Below are 20925 nucleotides of genomic sequence, written 5' to 3' on the forward strand. Positions count from 1 at the left end.
ACTGCAACCTGAGTATAAGTGATAGGAAGCTGGATTTTTTATTCTACTACTTGATAAGCTGGGTATTTATCATTTATGTATTACTTTGCGTCTGCTGTGTTTCATAATAGAGCCCACCCCCAGTACAGGCTGTGACCTATGTGGGATAACTGAGATGTGTATACAGATCCGGCCCGTGGTTTCTGAGGGGATCTTTGTTCCGGCTCCATGAGAAAGAACGCATAAACAACCCCTTAATTAGCTCAGGGCATAGAGGGAGCAAACAAAAGATGAGGGGCTGGAGAGATGGCCGGCCGCAGTTTAATTAGAGGTAATGCTCTGTTTAGGAAAGAAAAAGTACAGGATTGTCTCAAGCCCTAACCCACCCACCCTATAAAAGAGTCTCACTCCATCAGGGGGTTTGATGTCACTTCACTCTTTTTCTTCCTCTTTTCCACTGACAAGTACAGTTTTTCCTTGCGTTGTTCCAATTACCTAACTGTTAGATGCCTTGATTGATTCATGGCGGATTCTTGTGTTTAGGTGTGTGTGTGTGTGTGCGTGTGTGAGTGTCGGCGTGTCAGTGGAGGCTAATTATCAAATCTCCAGATGTCAGTGTGACACAGTCGGGGCGAAGTATCGCCTCAGCCACATTGGAAGCAGCGAGTGTACCTGGGACAGATCAAGGTGCCGACATGCCTTGTTAACCTCTGGTTGTGTGTGTGTGTGTGAGAGGAGACTTCACACGTGTAATTGGAGACTAAGCCACTTACACACAGCGACGGGGACTGAAGGCACTGCAGGTGTGATTTTCATAGGGGGTTGTCATACAGCTTGGGCAACACAACAACAAGCAGATGTGTTTTGACGCTGATTGGTGTTGGGAGAGGAGCGACGTTTGAGACAAGCTCTGCCTTTAATTCCACATCGGTGACCTCCAAGGGGACTTGGACCCACAAAAACAGAGATGTTAGAATTGTATATATATGTATGCACACACACACACACACACACACACACACACACAGATCTATTTCTGTTCTATAGAACAAAGGTGGAGACTGCTTGGTTAACAAAGTTCCAGTGGATGGTGCCATTCTTTTTGATGGTATGGTTAATCTGTTATTACTTCTGTTTTCCACAGTTTTGTATATCATATTTTTCATAAAGATTGTTTTTATGGTTGATCAGTGTTGTTTTCATTTGTGGAAAAATAAATGAACGAACAAATGGTCATACAATTACTGCCTTTTATTGATACAAGGAAGGAGATTTATTTGTCACATACATAGAAATACAAACGTAAAGTATGTAGTGAAATTTTGTTTGGTGTAAAGCTTTTTCTGTGCAAGTGTGAAGAAACAAAGATCAAGACATTTTCATAAATACCAAGTGCAGTGTGTGTACAGTCCATGTGCAAGTGTGAAAATCCACAGCTGATGGGTGCTTATACTTTGAACTTCAGCTGACGTAGGAAGTAGTCTTTGCCTTGATTTCTTCACAGTCCATGTTAGATCGTCAGTAAGGTGGATTCTCAGGTATTTCAAACTTGATCCAAGTGACTTAACATTAACATAATCGTATATTTGCCTAATTGTTCTTTTTGGACGTGGCTATGCATACATCACTGTTTAGCATCCATTTATGAGATAAAGATTGTGTAGATGCCAGACTGTGGAGCGGGATGAAACGATAACAGGGTTCACCTTACGGCCTGTACATTTTATGTAGCCTTGATTTGAGTGTTTACAATGGTTACAATCTAGTTCCTCAAGGCTGATGTGTTCAGTGCTTGATGAAGCAGCTGAATTCATGTGTGAAAACCCTTAGAACAGTCAAGGATAATTGTGTGGGTTGGATTTTGTATAGTTCAATTCATTTATTCAGTCAAAATTGGTGTTCACCATTATATTAACGCAACATTAGGTAGACAGCGAAGAAGAGGGATAATCCAAACAACGACAACAACAGGACCTGGCTTGTTCACACAGGCTGCACTGTCACACTTCATCGGCTTGTATTCATTTACCTGCCAAATTAGACTCCAGACTTTATCATGCCTGTGGACAAAGGGAGGGGTGCAGTAGAGGCTAAACATTGCAGTCTCATTATCTCTCTAGTTACATGTTTACCATTTCAAAACACACCTAATTGGGAGATCAAAGTGTTGGTGACTAGCTCTCCCCACAGCTGAGAGGGCAACCAACCATAGATGCGCTCAGCGGCTTGCTAATTTGATCAAACGCAACCTTTGTCACGCCACATCGAAGCGCTCATCGCAAGTTCACTCGGCTATGTCTTGGAAGCATGGAGACGCTTTGCATGCTTAAGATTCGTTGCTGTCTTTTTTTGTATGCCCAAGGAGTAGAATAAGTCCATTTAAAAAAGGAAATATTTTTCCTAGGCGTTCAAATATTTCTTGGGTAAGAAGAGTTAAATCTAGAGAGAAGAACACTGTTGTTGCCTGTCGGGACGGATTTATTTTTCTGACTGAACATTAAGGTGGAGGGGTTAACATTCTCAACACAATAGTGAGAAAAGAGTTTACTAGACACCAAAATCAAATATCTTCACTGAAAAAGGTGAAAAGTCAAAACCCTTTGGACCAGGTCTGTACATCACAAAAGGACAATTCCTTTGAATTTGAGAGGCAGGTTTTCACCCATTCACACACTGATCATGGTGCATGGTGCCATCTGCCCATCGGCAACTGGCATCCATACACCCTGGGAACAGGATGGGAGCAATTTGAGGGTCAAGTGTCTTGACAACATGGACACTAGCCAACTCAAGCATTGTATCGCCAATCGTCATGGGAGGACCCCGCTCAACCACTGAGCCACAGTGGTCCAAGTGCAACAGTTAATCCAACCTAAACATATGGACTTTCTATCCACGTGCTCTATCCATGTGCTCAGTGTTCTCTTCCAAATTATTTTGTAAGTTTTATTTTCAATTCTTTCACAATTCTTTTTGAATTGTTGTGTTCTGAAAAACTAGAGTATATTATCATTACTGATGAACTAGTTGTCTCTGACACTACACTATCATGCATGTTACCATGCACAATTAGCACATAGTGCTAATGCCTAGCTGAATAGATCATGAAGCCAATCTCCTCCTGTGCCTGCATGCACGTCTTTGTTAATGTCCCCGCATCCTCATGCCATCCTGATAAAAGTTATCTTATGATCTGTGCTACACATGTTGTTTGTGTACGATTCCAATCATTGCAAGCATTTTTATGAATCAGTAACATTTATTGCCAAAGTATGTTAGAGATAAAAAAGGAATTTGACTTGGCTGGTGCGCTCTGATTGGTTAAGAGTGAGTCACAGGATGAACGTTATTAAGTGATAATGTACAGTACCTGTTCACATTGACCCGAGCGTTCCATATCACTGCGCACTCACAGTAACAGGTTAGATTTTGCGCAACCGTTTCATTTCAGCTTTTAGCTCCCTCCCACCCCTAAACTTTTTACAATATTGGAAGATGAGGAACTGCCTCAATTACCTTAATGCTTAAATAAGTCCCGCATGACATATAACATATCATTTACTGTAGAATATACAATATTCTACAGTAAACTCGCCCAACTAGTTTTATTCGCTTTATCCGTGTCTGAAAGACAGTTCTCTTCGACCAGGATATGACCTTCAACTCGCATATAAAGAAGACTTCAAGGACTGCCTTTTTTCATCTAAGTAACATATCAAAAATCATGAACTTCCTGTCTAAGTGATGCAGAAGAATTAATTTATGAGTTTGTCACTTCCAGACTGGACTACTGTAATTCGTTGTTATCAGGCTGCTCTTGTAAATCTCTTAATTATTCAGAAAGCTGCAGCCCGTGTATTGACAAGAACTAAGAAAAGGGATCATATTACTCCTGTATTAACCTCTCCGCACTGGCTCCCTGTTAAATCAAGAATAGATTTTAAGGTACTTGTCCTCACCTACAAGGCACTTGCTGGTGAGGCACCGTTGTATCTTAAAGAGCTTGTAACACCTTATTGCCCTAGAAGGCAGCTGCGCTCCATAGGTGCTGGGTTACTTGTTGTTCCTATGGTTTTAAAAAGTAGGCTGGGGGCCAGAGCCTTCAGTTATCAAGCTCCTCTTTTATGGAACCAGCTTCCACTTTCAGTCCGGGGGGGAAGATTAGGTCAGCTCTTTTAAAGTAAAGCTTAAAACTTTCCTCTTTGATTTTGCCTATAGTTAGGGCTGGCTCAGGTTAGCCCGGACCAGCCCTTAGTTAAGCTGCTATAGGCGGGGGACTTCTTAGAACACACCGAGCTCCTCTCTCACGCTCTCGTTCTACAATAATTCACGTTTTATTAATGCACATGACCAATTCAGCTTCTTTCCGGGAGTTTTTTGTGCTTTCTCCCCTAGCAGGTCTCCGTAGATCGTAGTTCCTTCTGGACCCTGGTCCTGACACCTGCCGTGGCCCTGCTGACACCTGCTGATGCCATCGTCATCATCATTATTATTTTAGATATTAATCATATTACTGTACTCGTAAACCAACATTACCCTCTCCTAAAGTCTCTGTGCTCTCCTTTCCCACAGGCTTCGGTAGATGGTGGTTCTATATGATTGGGGTTGCCCCTGCAGTGGTCCTGCTGTGCGCCTGGCTTACTACTCACAATTACTTGAATCATTTCTGTCGTAGGAATTGCATGTATTATACATTGTTCATTCTGTACACATGGCATCCATTGTAGTCGGTCCATTCTGGGAGTGGGATCCCTCCTCTGACGTTCTCCCTAAGGTTTCTTCCCTTTTTTTCCCTCCTGGATGGGTTTTTTCATTTTATGGGGAGTTTTTCCTGTGCCGATGGTGGGTTTCGGGACAGAGGATGTGGTATGCGTACAGACTGTCAAGCCATCTGAGGCAAATTTGTAATTTGCGATTTTGGGCTATACAAAATAAAATTAATTGAATTGAAACGTCTTATCTCCATTAAGACAGTTATAATAATTTTCGCTATCCACCATGGAAATAAATAACCACTATTTCTGCTCTTTATTGTGTGATGAAAAGCAAACGGTGTTAGGTTTGTGTTCGGGGCATGCATTAAAGGCTGGCTGCACTGACCAACGGCCTCGCTCTCCAGCCACCCAGGAACCTGCAAGACACAGGCCCCATTCTCAATATGCGTTCTTGTGTGGACTTTTGAAACATCACAGCCCGAGTACTGTTCCAATTCTAAAGTCTGCATCTTGCCGAGAACAGTCACAATTGCAGGCTTGTCTGTATTTGTGAGAGGCAAATATCCCCGAATGCATTTCACCTCACCAACAAGCAACCACGATGGCGGAAAATAAACATGACTGTAAGTCGAAGTTTATAAATACTATTTTTCACTTTACTAATCTTCTTTTTCAGACTAGAAGTTAGTTGGTTAAGCAACATTTCTGCGGTCGGTTTGTCAACATTCAGCCTTTGTAACAATTTGCTCTGTGGATGCCGGGGATTTGGGGTCTAGTTAACGGGACTCTCAGACCCCTCCAGCACCGGGCGGTCAGCCTCATCTTAGCCCGCATAGAGAAACGCTGCGCTGGTTTTCACGTCTTCGTAGTGGTTATATGTGAGATATAACTGGGCTGAGTGTTCATAACTTTTAATGTGTTGTCAGAGACAGTAACGTTATGTCGGTTTAAGGATAGTTTAGATTCATAACTTGTTTTCATTGAACTTTAACGTCTTGTCTGTATCCACCGAGTGCAGCTTGTCATTGACTATCAATGTGCAATCAAACTATGTTTTAAATAAAGGACATGAGGAGACTGGCATCGAGACTCTAACCCGGCAGCCAGACGTCAGTTTCAAAAGGGACACTGAATTGTAATAATAAATATTTTCCACATTTGAATTATTGTACATTTCTCCCAAGATATTTAATGTCTAGTCAGCTGCTTGTATATGCTTGAAAATATTGATCAATGGTGCTACAGTTGGATTTACATTTTCATAGATATTAAATACCATGTTAAGCACTAATGAGGTCAACTCTCTTACAGAATGTAGCCTCATTGATATTAAATACTATGACGTTAATCACTAATGATTATGTCATCTATCTTACGGTATTTATAGCCTCATTGATCACTGTATTATACTGTATACATACAATACTATTTTCATCAGTAACATTTTATGTGTTTCTTCCATCCAATATGAATACAAATTAGATATAAGTTCTGGAGCACAAACTACAGCTGCTCCTCTTCAACTGTATAACAACTCTGATCTGATCCATCCATTATTTTATGACTGATTAGATATTTATTTTTATTAGATAAATTTCATATAACATTTCTAATCTTAAATGAAAAGTATTTTACTATCAAGCTTTTATTTAGTTAGCGGTCAGGAACTGTTTTAAAATGTATTAGCAAGACAGCTGACGTGGTGACATCATCAAGTCAGCCGCTGTTCCAGTTGCGGAAATGACCCGTTCTCCCCCGTACCCATGAGTCACGACTCCCGAGTTTGTCTCCTGAGTCTATTCTTGCCGTCTTAAGGATTGAGAAAGGCCAACACACAAACAGCAGAGGCCCTCGGGACGTCACACTCATTTTAGGTTTGGGCCAGATACTGCCCACTTTGATTCCAAGTGGGCCAGACCATGCACCATAAAAATCATAGGGTGTGCAGATGGTCAACGGGGGGGACCCAGTCATTTTCAAGTGGGTGCTGCTGCCTGGAGTAACGAACACCGTGGTCGAAATGGTAAGTAATCAAACGGAAAAACAGCGCTACATACTGGGAGCACAAAACGAATCGATTTTAAAATGAACACAACGGGCCTCTCATCTGTCAGAAGCAATCACGTATGCGTGGTGACCGCACTTTTTTTTTTTCAAGACTCTACCCGAACGCTTGGATTTGATTTTATATGTCTCTTCTTTTGGGGATTAATTAATTCGTAGTTGTCACTATTTTCTAAGTATTCTCTTACTCACTGGCTGTATCTATCTGACTCGAGATGAAGACCCACACATCCTCACACACCAGGGACTTTCAGTAACACACACCCACAGAACACACTCGAGATCCGGATTCTTCGATTCACAGATTCATTGGAGCACCAACAATCGAATAAACTGTGCTCTTTCCGGAAAAACACTAACGGAGGTGATGATACAAGACATTAGTTTATACATTTCTTTTTCTTTCTTCTCTCTAATCCTTTCTCTAAAACTGAGTATAACATGAATATATGTTGGAAACATTTTCCCTCAACACTGTGGTCACACATACGGCTTTATCGCCAGCTTCCAAAACCTTCTGCTCTGTGTTCTGTGCCCCAAAGTAAATGTCTGTTGGATTCCATAACCACATCACTACGACAAGCACCATTTTATCTAAAAATTAAGCCTGACACCAGATCCTGACATTGCTCTTTCCTCTATCTCTTCAGTGTCCACTGGTGATAGTAGCTGAGACGTATACTGAAATACCTAAAGTTTTGTAAAAGGTTTATCAAATTTGATTTCTATTAATTCAAGCATTAATATATATCAGCTGAAAAGCACCCCTCTCTTTGGGGAGCCGATTTGAAGTGTTTTAATAGCTTCAACTTTAACCAGGCTGGTACATGGCATATCTGCAGTGAGGTGTTGAATGGTTGTGTTCACCAGAGACAGTTAATCGGTAGAATGCTTCAGGTTGGAGGGGGAAACAGAGTTTTGCTTTTTAAAAAGTCTGTTGACGTTTCTCTCCAGAAAAGAAAGTCATCACTGGGGAGGGGCTTGGGGGGAGGTGCTGGGAAGAGTGGTGCAGAGCCATGACCCTGATGGGCTGGAGGCGAGGGGGACTGGTGGTTTGGGGCTACAACCAGTCATTGGCGGACTATAAGGACGTGCGGATGGCCTGGAAAGGCCTGGATGGTCTATGATAAATAAATAAACCAACCAACGACTTCCACACACAAAGACGTGACTCTCTAGGTCGTCTTTGACAAAAACACGTTACTCCACCTATTGTTCTAGCGGTGAATTGCTCTGAAACACACACAAGACTTTTAAAACCATGAATTGAAACGAGTGCGTCGACACAACGATGCGTAAATACGCAGACGCAGAAACAAGCGCCAGCCTTAACTCAGCTCGTCTTCCAGGCGGAGGCCATTCATGAAGTGGGTAGTTTGTTGATCGGTCTGACACCTATACAGACAGGAGAAGATTGATTTGCTCAGAGCTGGTGTTGCAGTTTCTCAGTGTACGTTTGTCTAGCGACTCTCACCGCCTCACTAAACCTGTATTTTGACTCTGTTCACAAGTCCTTGCCCCCACTCCTAAATGGTTTTAAATCTGCCTCATCTGTATGCAGTCTTAGATTTCAGAGTTCCACTGTAAACCAGGGTTTGTCGTTGTTAAAACTCACTCTAGTGGGTATACAGCTGTCCTTACAGAAATATGAAATTACAGCCTCTGAACTCATCCCCACTGCTGGTAGCCGTACTGAAAACATTACAATTTGCGCAGTCAAAGCAAACCCGAAGTTCCTCCAGCGCCCCACTTGTCCACTTTTTCTGCCTGTATGCAGGACCATGGGACCATGTAGTAGTCAGAGTGGCCCAGCGCAGCACGAGGGATGGTGTGATAGCGTTTTCCTCTCTGGTTGGGCATTTAATCAAGTGTTTGTTGGATGCAGGAAAGTCTGACTCTTTGTGGCAGTCAGCAATGCACGGGCTCAAAAACGTTTTTATTCACAGGACCGGTGTTTCCTCTGGAGGTTTGTATGAGGTGATGATATCCATTAAATTTGGCAGGTAAGTGTAGACTGAGGATGTAATGTTTAATTATTTTCATCTAATGTCTCTCCTGGAACAATCTTCATCCGTCTGACCACCAAGAGCCTGATTCCAACCCCATGATGCGGAAATGGTCATTTCCATGGAGCTGAAAATGGTTGTACCGGTAAGTGCGTTTGTTATTTGTCTTAATGAGATAGAGGTTTTAATCTAGAAATTAAACTGTTCTTGGTTTGGCCAATGTACAGTAGACTACAGATTATGCACTCAACTAATGTTTGTATTTAACAGTTGATAACTGAGATTTCCTTTGTTAAAGTCCCCAAGGACAATAACTAGGGAGTCCGGGTTGGTCCACTCCACACACCGTATCTGTTCAGCGAGTGTCTGCTGTGCATCCTGCATGTTGCCCTGCATTGGCATTTAAACACGACGATGAATGAAGCAAACTCACGGGGGGAGTAAAAGGGTTTTTAGTTGATGAAGGATTCCAGATCAGGTGCTGTAGAACCAGCAGATGTTGGAAGCCAGACAGTTTGAGAGCGAAGTCTGTTATCAATCCGCAGAGCCCCTTGTCTGTGAAGCACATTACGAACGACGCAGGAAAGTCTGGAGTTCGCCCAGTTTGTTAGACAGCAAGCGCACGTTGGAAAGAAATATGCCCGGCGGGGGCGTGTGAGAACCATGTTTACGGACATGCAGAAGCTCACATGCACGTCAATAACCTGAAGTAGTTAAACGGTCAAAGAAAGAACAATGTACATCTTGTACCTTGGCAAGCTAGGACCCCTTGGCCAATCCTGGCACTTGATTTACACACGGGGCGGGTCTTGCAAACAAAAGATTGAAGCCGTCGCCGGATTCGGCGTTCAGTCAGCGTGATTAAACAAAATAAAAACAATTGTTTAACATTGTTACTGTCACGGTAAGCTTAGACAGAACCCAAAGTGGATCAGTGGTGAAACAAAAAATGATTTCAGTGTGAAAATCCATAACACTAGTAATCCTAGTTCCTGAGTTGGGTCTTCCGCCAGAGTCTTTGAATCAACGTGTGGCCACTGGCGTGACAAAGTCAGGCAGAACAAAGGCTGGCGTGGCGAAGTCAAGCAGTGCGAATTATGGTGAATGCAGGGTATAATCCTTGGCGGAGAAATAGTCACCGGATAGCGAGTACAAAGATATGGCACTACGTCAAAACCAAGACAAGAAACTTTCGAAACTGAAATCACAGAGAGCGACTCGAACACATGCTTGTGTGATTTAACACTGCGGCAGGATGTCAGGGCTGCTCCTAAATAGCCTCCTGATTGTGGACAGGTGGGTGATCCGGATCAACTGCGCGTCATCCAGGCCCACGCCCCGTTATCATGGCAACCGGGAAAACATCAACACACAAACATACACCATAGACAAGACACCAACATAAAAAACCCTGATCATGGCACAGGCACCGTGACAGTTAGTAAATCATTTATTTATATATATATATATATATATATATATATATATTATATATTTTTTATATGTATAGTGTCAGGCAAATTCATTCCTGTATTTCATTTATTTTTTACAAAAATGCATAATCTCACTTGACCCCACTCTCTCTCTCTTACACATAGTCTGGATGAAGCGTCGGAGCAGGCGATGTCAGGAAACACTGATGAATGAGCACACGGGAGGGGGAAGGGGAAGGTCTGAATGTACAGGACAAATGGTTGCATCTGAAACACAATATCCTTCTTCATTTATCATCACCTACTAATATTCGACCTCACACACACGCATCCCGTTATCTCTGGTGCTCATTTATTTAGTCTCCAACAGAGACACTCTGTCACTGGTTCAAATAGCAGCATAGCAACCAAATTACAGTATAATGATGTGTGTGTCTGTCGTACTGCATCAGTGTGTTCCTGCCACACACACACACACACACAGCACTAATATTTGACCATTTAGTATAACTATTTAGTATTAATATACAAAAGAACAGTGATGGCTGGCTAATAAAGGGCAATGGGGTGTCGCCCCCACCTGGACTGACTAACCCTTTTTCAATATGATAAAAAAAACTTTAAAATCGTATGTTTTAAGATAAAAAATCTTTTTTGTTTTTCTTTTTAATAGTACCAATTGCCAACCTGCCGCCTGCCGTGAAATGAGGTTGATCCATTATTTTACAATGTAGTTCATTCAAGTAAAGTTGTTTTCACATATTTGTAGTTATTATATGGAATTGTAAAAATTAATTTTACACATATAAAATCATTGAGCAACTGAAAAAGCAGGTAAAGCTTTTTATGCAGGCGACAACGTGGGCGATGCGTGCTATTATGATGAGTTGGCAGATAAGTACCAGCTGTCAAGGAGGTTTTCATCCAGGTGCCGGACACCGTTCGTCAGACAGAATGGACTGGAAGTAAGTTGGCTTTGTATCGCAGATAGCCAGGTGCTCAAAGAGAGGATTAACAGGCGGTTATCGCTGTCATAGTGTCTATCGGCACCATCTGCAGGAAACCGGAGCAGCCGCTCACTTAGATACGTTTATTCAATGGACAGATGTTTGTATAGGAAATTATGTCACTGCTTAAAGTGGACTTGATGTTAACTTAATGAATAGATGGTATCCAGTGTGCTAAAAAGGTGGATAAGATCAAAGATGGAGGGATTCAGAGCTTTTACATTGGGAATACCAGAATGAAGATCTAGAAGAGTTATACTTCTGTTATCAGTATTTAACCTGAAAGGAAACACAGACAAGCAGCAACGTGGAATGAAATATCACCTATGAATAGTGTCGGCAGCATTTTAATTTAATTAAGACACATGGACATTTAAAGCATCCAAGAGTAATTGTATGTTTTGATTTCTCATTAAAAAGTAAAATGGAAAATGCTTTCTTAAACACTTCATTTTTCTGGGAAAATTATATCTGCGATAACTAGAAAATAGTTTTTGGGTAAATACAATTTGATTGAAATACAATAAACCCTACCCAGAGAAGTAATGCACATGAGAGGGTGTGTATTAATAATGTCACAACTTCTCCAGTTAGAACCCAAATGCAGACTGCGCAAGGTAGATGGTGACAAGGTGAGTATTTATTGAACAAAGGGGAGTGGTATTTCCGACACGCAGACAGGTGAATTCCGGTGACGTTGTAATGTGGGGAAAAGGTTCAGGTTGCCAGGCGGGAGTGACGGGAATTCAGGGTGAATGAACTAGAGACGGAGATACAAGAAATAGATAAGCACACAAAACCCACTATAAAAGGTGAACAGAGATTGATTCGCTGAGCACACATACGATTATGGCTAACGATCCGGCAGGGACTGGATGTCAGGTCTCTGCTTAAGTACTGTTGTGATGATGATCAGGGCCAGATGTATTGATTGCTTGATTGGTGACAGGTGGGAACAGGCATCGGTGATCCTGGTTCTCCCGCCTTGTGGTCGTTTCTTGACAACCAGAAGAAACAGACAACATACTCCGGGAGCTGGGGTCGTGACAAATAAGGATATTAAATTAAATTAAATTAATTTTATTTTGTATAGCCCTAAATCGCAAATTTGCCTCAGGGCTTTACAGTCTGTCGACACGCGACCCGAAACCGGAATCGACACAGGAAAAACTCCCCAAAAAATTAAAAACCCTTCAATGGGTAAAAAAGGGAAGAAACCATAGGGAGAACTTCAGAGGATGGATCCCACTCCCGGAATGGACAGACTACAATGGGTGACATGTGTACAGAATGAACAATGTAAAATATGTATAATACATTCAATTCCTATAACACAAATTATTAAAATAATTGCAAGGCAGGCGCAAGGCAGGACCACTGCAGGGACAACCACCATCAGATAGAACCACCATCCACAGAACCCTGTGGGGAGGGAAAGCACAGAGACTTTAGGAGAGGGTAATGTTGGTTTATGATGAAAGTAATAGAAATATGATTTGACATTTCAAATAATAATGACGAAGTCAGCAGGGCCACGACAGGTGTCAGAACCAGGGTCCAGAAGGAACTACAATCCACAGAGACCTGCTGGGAGAGAAAGCACAAAAAAAACTCCTGGAAAGAAGCTGAATTAGTGATGTCATTGTTGTAGAAAGAGAGAGTGAGAGAGGATCTCGGTGTGTCCTAAGAAGTGCCCCGGCAGTTTAAGCCTATAGCAGCTTAACTAACGGCTGGTCCAGGGTAACCTGAGCCAGCCCTAACTAAGCGATATCAAAGAGGAAAGTTTTAAGCTTTATCATCTTTATCTAGCTGGCGTTACAAGCTCTTTAAGATAAGACGGTGCCTCACCAACAAGTGCCATGTAGGTGAGAAGTACCTTAAATTCCATTCTTGATTTAACAGGGAGCCAGTGCAGATAAGTTAATACAGGAGCATTATGATCCCGTTCCTTAGTTCTTTTCTAAATGCACTGCAAACGCGGTGTGTTTGGGTTCATGACATCATCTGTCTCGGTATACAGCTTTGTAAATTTCAGGAAGTGCGTCTGGATGACTGCCGCTTTTAGCGCTACTTCAGGCTAACCAGCAGCCAGTTTCATAATGTGTTAGCTCGGATCAGTGCCAGCGTCTCTCGGTTTGACACAGACTAACTAACTTACAGGCGTTCAATCTCAGCTGCAGAGCACCTGTTTGTCTCTGAATTGATTTTGAAACAGCCACCCACCAAGTAGTAGTAGTAGTAGTAGTAGTAAACAGAAAAATCAAATGCGGAGAGATATAGATAATGTAACTGTGTTTTTATCACTTTTACAATATTGCTATCAAATTCTTTTCATGGTTTTAACAGGAGTAGTCTGAATAAACCTAAACCTTTCCGTCCAATCTCATTGATACTGGACACGAATTTTGAACACCCATTGACAGCACCATGACCAGCTTTCTGATACATTTCAATCCTCCAACACTGCTACTCCGTGTGGGGGAGCTGTGCTGTCTCATTGTGCCCTACACAGGGCTTCACAGTGAGAGTATTTCACTTGTATTTGCGCCTTAAAAATAGGTATGTGCGGACATTAAAAATAATTTAGCAGCACAGTGCGCGAGTGACTGGCTATTTTCAATTGATTCCATTGATGTTGGATTTGGAAGATTCAACGTGAAAGAGGTGACTACAACTGCCACAACGTCAACGTTCACTGGAGCTGGCAGAGGGAGAACATATATAGGCCTATAAAAGCAGCTGGACAACCAATATAATTTGGATTTAGGCACAGTATATGCATAACATTTGTTTATTAAATGAATACAATAAAAAAAAAACACTGTGCTCCTAAAATTCTTTACACATTTACTCCTTGCGGACAACATTAGCGTAGAGCCCTGGCCCTACAAAGGGTCTGAACAACTCACTATTTGTTCTGGTATTGGCGGCTTTAATGTGACGAATTATCTCCTCTTCACTTCTATGTAACACTCTTGACCTCCTCTGATCACTGACTGTCAAAGGGATGGAGCAAGAAAGACACTGTGAGAGGGGGTAGGTTAGAGGATCCAAGCAAAAAATGGAGGAAGGAAATCAAGGACAAAGAATGGACAATGGTGAGGTTTTATTTTGGCAGATATTGCCGTAAACCAAAATGCTGAAAGATGAAATGGATAAAAAGTCTAAGGCTCAAGAATAGAGTCCATCTGATAGTAGTCCAATCAATACAAAAAATGTTAAAAGGAAAAGTCAATATCATCAGATGCATGAGGATTTTACTTTTGTGAACCGCTATTGTTGGTAGAACAAAGTGGTGGACTGACTGCCAGAACAATGCTTTGAAGCAGGCCACTTACACTGCTTAAAGAGCCAGTGAAGACATCTGGGGTCTCATTTATAAAACCATGCGTAGGATTTGCGCCAAAAGTGGCGTACGGTTGAAACATAGGACGTGCGTACGCACAGAAATATTCAGACTGTATTTCTGTATATTGAAACCGTGCGCACGCACGTCCTACGCAGTTTTCCTTTAATAAATCACAATCACTAATCACAAATCACAATCACTAAATGCAGCGCAGCTTTTGCGCTTCATGTCACGCCCATAGTTGCCCATATATAGTCTGGAACGCCCACAAATTAATATTCAACGCTTGCAATATCATGACAAACACTGAGAGGAAAAAAAAGAAACGTAACTTCACTCAGTGTGAAGTCGAAATTATCATTGGCGAGGTGGAAAAGAGAAGTAAAATGCTTTTTGGAGGGCACACTATGGACATCACTAATGCCAAAAAGGCACCTGAGTGGCAAAAGGTTGCACAGCAATGCTGCAGCCTCACAACCTCGGACCAAAATCAAGAAAAAATGGTCTGAAATCAAGAAAAAATGGTCTGAAATCAAAGTGGACACCGGAGCTGTCCCCTCTTGATGAGAGACTGGCGATGATTGGGGATCGGGGAGAGGGTCTGGGCCAACATCGGCGTCAGGGGGTCGAGGCACGATTGCACGATTTGGACATGATGTGGCACAGCACATGCAGCATGATTTTGCACACCTTTTCAGAAGTAAACAATAACCTCCCTCCAGTGCAGTTGAGGCAGCGCCATCTGCCCTTAAACAGGCCGATGGTGCATTTCGCGTCATTACGCATTGTGATGGCATCATGGCATTTTATTACCGTCCGCTTGATTGCATCTGACAAGCAACAACTGTGTTTTGAGGATGAATTGCATAACATGCCAATATTATTGCAGAACGCATTTCACTTTTCTTTTTGAAAATGTGTTAATTTGTATTTGTTTGTTTTACGCTGCAGATCGATCGTGTTATTTATGAGAGGCAGTATTGCCATTTCTTTTACAACAGTCTAGTTTTACACACTTTCACACACGTTAGCGTGTTTCTTGCATTTGCCGACGGTTCTCCTTTCACCCGTTTTTGTGCGTACACATGGGTCCGAGCTTGCGTGATTTTTCCGTCAAGTTTTTCTTTTTCTTTTTATTATTGCGTAGAGAGCGGCGTACGCCTTCTTTTGTGCGTACGCAACGTTTATAAATGAGGCCACAGGTGAGTAATGTATACATACAAAATTTGCCGTTTTGAAATCAAAATAGGCCACCTTGGGAATTGTTGGTCAACTGGCTGGCCAGCGTTTTTAAGATTGCAGTTGCCCTAAGCTTGCGATTTCTTGGCAAGGCAAGTATCAACATGCAGAGATTCTGGAGGAAGTAAAGAGCACAGATTTTATCGCCATTCATATATGTGTATATATTAGTGCTGTCAGTTAAACGCGGTATTGACTCCGTTAACACAAACCGAGTTTAATGGCGTCAGTCTTTTTCTCGCGAGATTAATGCGAATTTTCCTCAAATGTTTTGTTTTACATGTTGTGACCCAGCTACTTGATCCTGTTTGAGGGACAGTCCTACAAATGTCCCTCACAAAACATAGAAAAGAACCCCTCCTTCCTCTTGTAGTAAAAACTCCCACCAGCACACCAACATATGATCGTATATTAAGTTAATTTACATCTACATGTAAATCGTTTTTTTCCAGGCGAATCTTTCCCAAGAACATACAAAACCCTAACCTTGACCTGAAATGTGCACTTTATAATTATGTTAGGCAATGATGTTTTTCAATCAAATAAAACATTTGCATAAAGAAAGCCAATCCACTGTTCCATGTTGATAAGAGCATTAAAATAAAAATAAATAAATGAAGGGACATTTAAAATGGATAAAAATGTGCGATTATTTTGAGTTAACTATCACATAAATTATTAATCATGATTAAATATTTTAATTGTTTGACAGCACTAATACATATAATATACTAAAGAGTAGTATATAATATGTACTGTAGTATATATTGTATCCTACTGATTATTATATTCTACTGCGTGTCAGAGTTCTGTTAGGGGTTCGGGTGTAGACCGTGGAGATAGGACTCAAACGTAGATTTGCTTTTTTTGCTGTTTGCGACCACTCCACTCTGCCTCACAACAGTCAAAAATAAATGTAAGTCAATTCAGACTTTAAATAAACTGTTTATAAACTATTTATTAAAAAACATGATAACAATAGTTAATTTATACCTCACGTTTTGTTGTGACCTTTTCTGATAAGATGTTCCTTTATTAGTCCCACAATGGGGAAATTCACAGGATCGTGGCAACAATGTGGACAGTGCACACAAGATACAAGACGAGCAGCAGTAATAAGTGAAAAAAAAAAAAAATTAAAAGGAATGGAAAAAAAACACAGTAACTACATATATTCGGAACTAAATAAATATGTAAATCTACACACAGTGGTTTTTGCACATATATTTTTGTCTTCTTTGGTGATGTTTTTAAGTTTAATGTTTTGTGGTTCACTGGGTGCACAGTTGGTTGTGGAGCCTGACAGCAGCTGGAAGGAAGGACCTGCGGTACCTCTCCTTCACACACCAGGGGTGAATCAGCCGTTGGCTCCCGGCACTCCGAAGGGCCTCAGTCTCCTATGCAGATAGTCTGCTTTGACCCTTCTTACACAGCGCACAACTGTTATCTGTCCAGTCCAGTTTATTGTTCAAGGGAACACCCAGGTACTTATAAGATCTCACGATGTCAATGTCCGTTCCCTGGATGTTCACTGGAGAGAGTTTCCCCGACGAAGAATTTCAGTATTCGATGAGTTATAATGTAGCAATTTATTAAATAATAAAGGTTGTGAAAGTAGAGTATATTTCTCAATTGAGGGACCCTGAGCTTTCACGGTCTAGTTTGCTCCAGCTCGAGGACCATGGATGAAGGACAGACACAGATTTTATGTGACATTTTGGACAGACTGATGTAAACTGGAAGGAATAATAGTTTGAGAATGGAAACCTCTTTCCTATTTGACTTTCTCACCTTAACATAAAGTTAGGCGTGGGAGTTCTTATTTCTGTAGCTCTCAATGCAGATAGCAGTTTCATAACTGTTCCATAGCTATTAACTTCTGTTGGCCTGTGTTAGCTATAACTAGCTATATACTATAATATTGGCTAAATAATTTGTATTTATAGGGTTCCGCTGTAAAATAAAAAAAGTAGAAAACCCTAATATCTTTGCTAGAGAGACCGGACTTATTTAAGATAATTTACTCCCTCCACATTATGACATTCATCATCTCCTACGTAGGTGTAATTATTATATTTAAAGCACAGAGCCATTGGAACAAAACTGTACTTAGAGAGGTAGCACGGGTCAAATAAAGAATTACTCAGCGGGAGACCTGGGATGTATCTTCACTTTCATTTCCAAAACCGATACACCGATACCTGTGAACACTTCCACAGCCATTTATTACTACTACTTACAGATGTCTACTAGTTGCAGGTTGATAAGGTGAACCCAATTTCTCTTAGTATACTATGTAGAAATTTAGAATGGCACTGATTTGACTGTTTAGAACACAAGCAGACAACCACTAGGTAGAAATTGTGCTAAAGGACAGTTTTAAAAGCAATTGTTTCCATAAATTATATTATCTAGTTAATATATGTATATGTTAATATGAGTCAAGGAAGCCTCCAAACAAATTAAGAAAATACACAATCCAATATTCATAAACAGCTAGAAATGTTGGGGGAATCGTGTTTTGCATTCAGGATAGAAGGAATCTGCGACATAAATTAGAACACTAACATGATCCAAACCACGCTGAGGCCCAGCAGTGATTTGGACACAATGACATAGCGTAGCAAGATCAATCATGGACATGTATAGAAAGAGAAGAGGACATATATCGTATCCTATATGTTATATCTATCTACTATCTATTATATCTATATCTATCTATTGTTCACATTCACAGAGCTAAAGAATGCTCCCAATATCAATGATATGATACTGTTGTGAGAACACTTACTTTCAAAAACTGCTAAAATTTAACAGACTTTTGTCATTTCTACAATTTTTGCTATGTTGAAATAACCTTAAGTAAATGTCTGTGCGTCATTGTAAACACAGAAAAGATCTAACCCCCCTATATTCCTTCTTATGCTCCCACAAATTGTAATATTACTACATACATGGTTGTGACATACCTATTAGAACTTTACTCTTGACAGAGATTCCAATGCTAATAAATATTTTCAATGAAATTATATATATTTTTTTGTATCGTATTGGCTCAAGGTTCGAGAAACCAAATGAGAAAAGGAACGTTCAAATAACATCTCTACATCAGAATCTGTATTTTTTCTGATCCGTCTGAAGATGCATCCGCGAGCCAATTGATTTTTCTCTCTGCTGTCTGCTGTTAATGAGCATCAGCAATATAACGCCTGTGATATCTTCCATTTGCTTGAAAGGCGAGAGTGCTGCTTTGCCAGACCGAGCATGAAAGAGCTTCAGGATTTTCAGATCAGCGCGCCAGCATGTTCTCCCTCGTCCCCACCACCTTCTCATGCGCTCTAAATGAAAGCGGGGACAAAGAGCTGGGTGCGCCTTTTCCTTGTAAATTAGCAGCCTTTGGATGTGTCCCATTTGAACACACAAAAGCATGGGGGTGCTATGAACTAAGGCTGTGTGTGAGAGATTCATGAGAATCTTTCGCAGTCTCATACCTCTGTAGGGATGGGGGAGGGGCGGTAATTACAGAAAATTACTGACACTGTGGTGGAATGGAAGTGGCACATTTTCATTAGTGCAGTGGCTTCCTGTCTATGCTTTTTCTTTTTGTCGTTCGACTCCCTCTGTCGTCCACTTGTCCTACCGTTCCAAATGTCAGTTTTTTGTTTTGTTTTTCTCTTCGGCCAAATTCCCCTTCATTGCCGTTTTTACTTCCGTAACCCATATGTCCCCAACATTTTCCTCCATCTACTCACCTGTTTCCACTTTCCTAATGAACTATGCCTGGCCATCCCATCCAACTCAAAACCTGCAACTCATTCTCCCGTCAAAAACTTTCAAAATTTACAGACCCACTTCCTCCGTTTCTATGACAGATCATCCTAGGTGTTTTTTTCTTGTCTTTTATTGCAAGTTAAATGTTTTCTCACTATTATCAGATGTTGCTCATATTAGGATCTCATCACTCAGAGTAATCAAATCCCTGTAAAATTAATTGGTGATGAAAAGCCAAGCATTCCAAAACCATTTACATGAACTACTTATTGTGAAGAATTCAATAAGGAGAACTTTTAAGTCATTTCAGTGAACAAGCTGATCGTAGCCTGAAACAAAGAAGTTGGTAAGATTATTCCATTGTGAAGGGCACCGTTTTAAGTAATCAAATTTGATGAATCACATTTGTAAAGTATTTAATTTTGAGAAACTGTTCACTTTTAACTTAAAATTTACCACACAACCCAACATTGCCTTTCCCCATTAAGTAACCATTAGTTACCATTACATGCATCTCACAAAAGCCAACTCAACACATGGCTAATTTAAAAATGTATTGGATATGTCTGTATATCTTGCTGTTATGCATATGATTTTCCAAAATGTTCAACATGATAATTACATTAATAATCTTCCTGTAAAAACACCACAGTGGAATGGAGCAGAAGGAGCACAGAATACACAACGGAAGTACTACTCGGATAAAGCAAACAAATAAACAAGAGCCCCTTAAATACTGGAACACACAAAATCCCCTCATTTGGTACACGTTTTTGTGTACAGCAGCCTCCTCTCGTCCACAGTTTAAGCTTCTCGTTTCTGAATAAAAAAATTGCTAGACCTCTCCATGACACAACCAAAATCAATCCCAAGTCAAATAAGCATTTGCCCAAATATTTTACCCTCCATATAAAGAGGATATCGGACTGTAAAAGACACCATCCCAAAATGTGAAAAAGTCAACAAGCATTAGCTCACTTTGTTGCATTAATTAGTAACTCAAATCAATTATGATTTGTGTTTACTGCTGTACACTTTTACTATTTATTCTACTACCATTTAGTGCTAATGGGTGCTCAGGATCCAGGCAATTTCATCTGAATCTAAGACTCAGAAGAAAAATGTTTTTTTTGCTTCATGCACCGTAGAGCAAATTTCACTGTGTTGCCTCTTAATAGTTAACTTATTAGTTTCAGACAACCATGATTTAACGCCTGGAAAGCAGGGTGAGTACAGCTGAAGGAAAAACACTGAATATTAAATCATTTGAAGATGAATACTTGTCCATATTGATTAAACCAGAATATATATAACAAATCATGCTATCCACGAACAAGCTTGGCATACTATGTTTTTGTAATG

This window comes from Gasterosteus aculeatus, chromosome 21 (genome assembly GCF_964276395.1).
Source record: "Gasterosteus aculeatus chromosome 21, fGasAcu3.hap1.1, whole genome shotgun sequence".
NCBI classification, from domain to species: Eukaryota; Metazoa; Chordata; class Actinopteri; order Perciformes; family Gasterosteidae; genus Gasterosteus; species Gasterosteus aculeatus.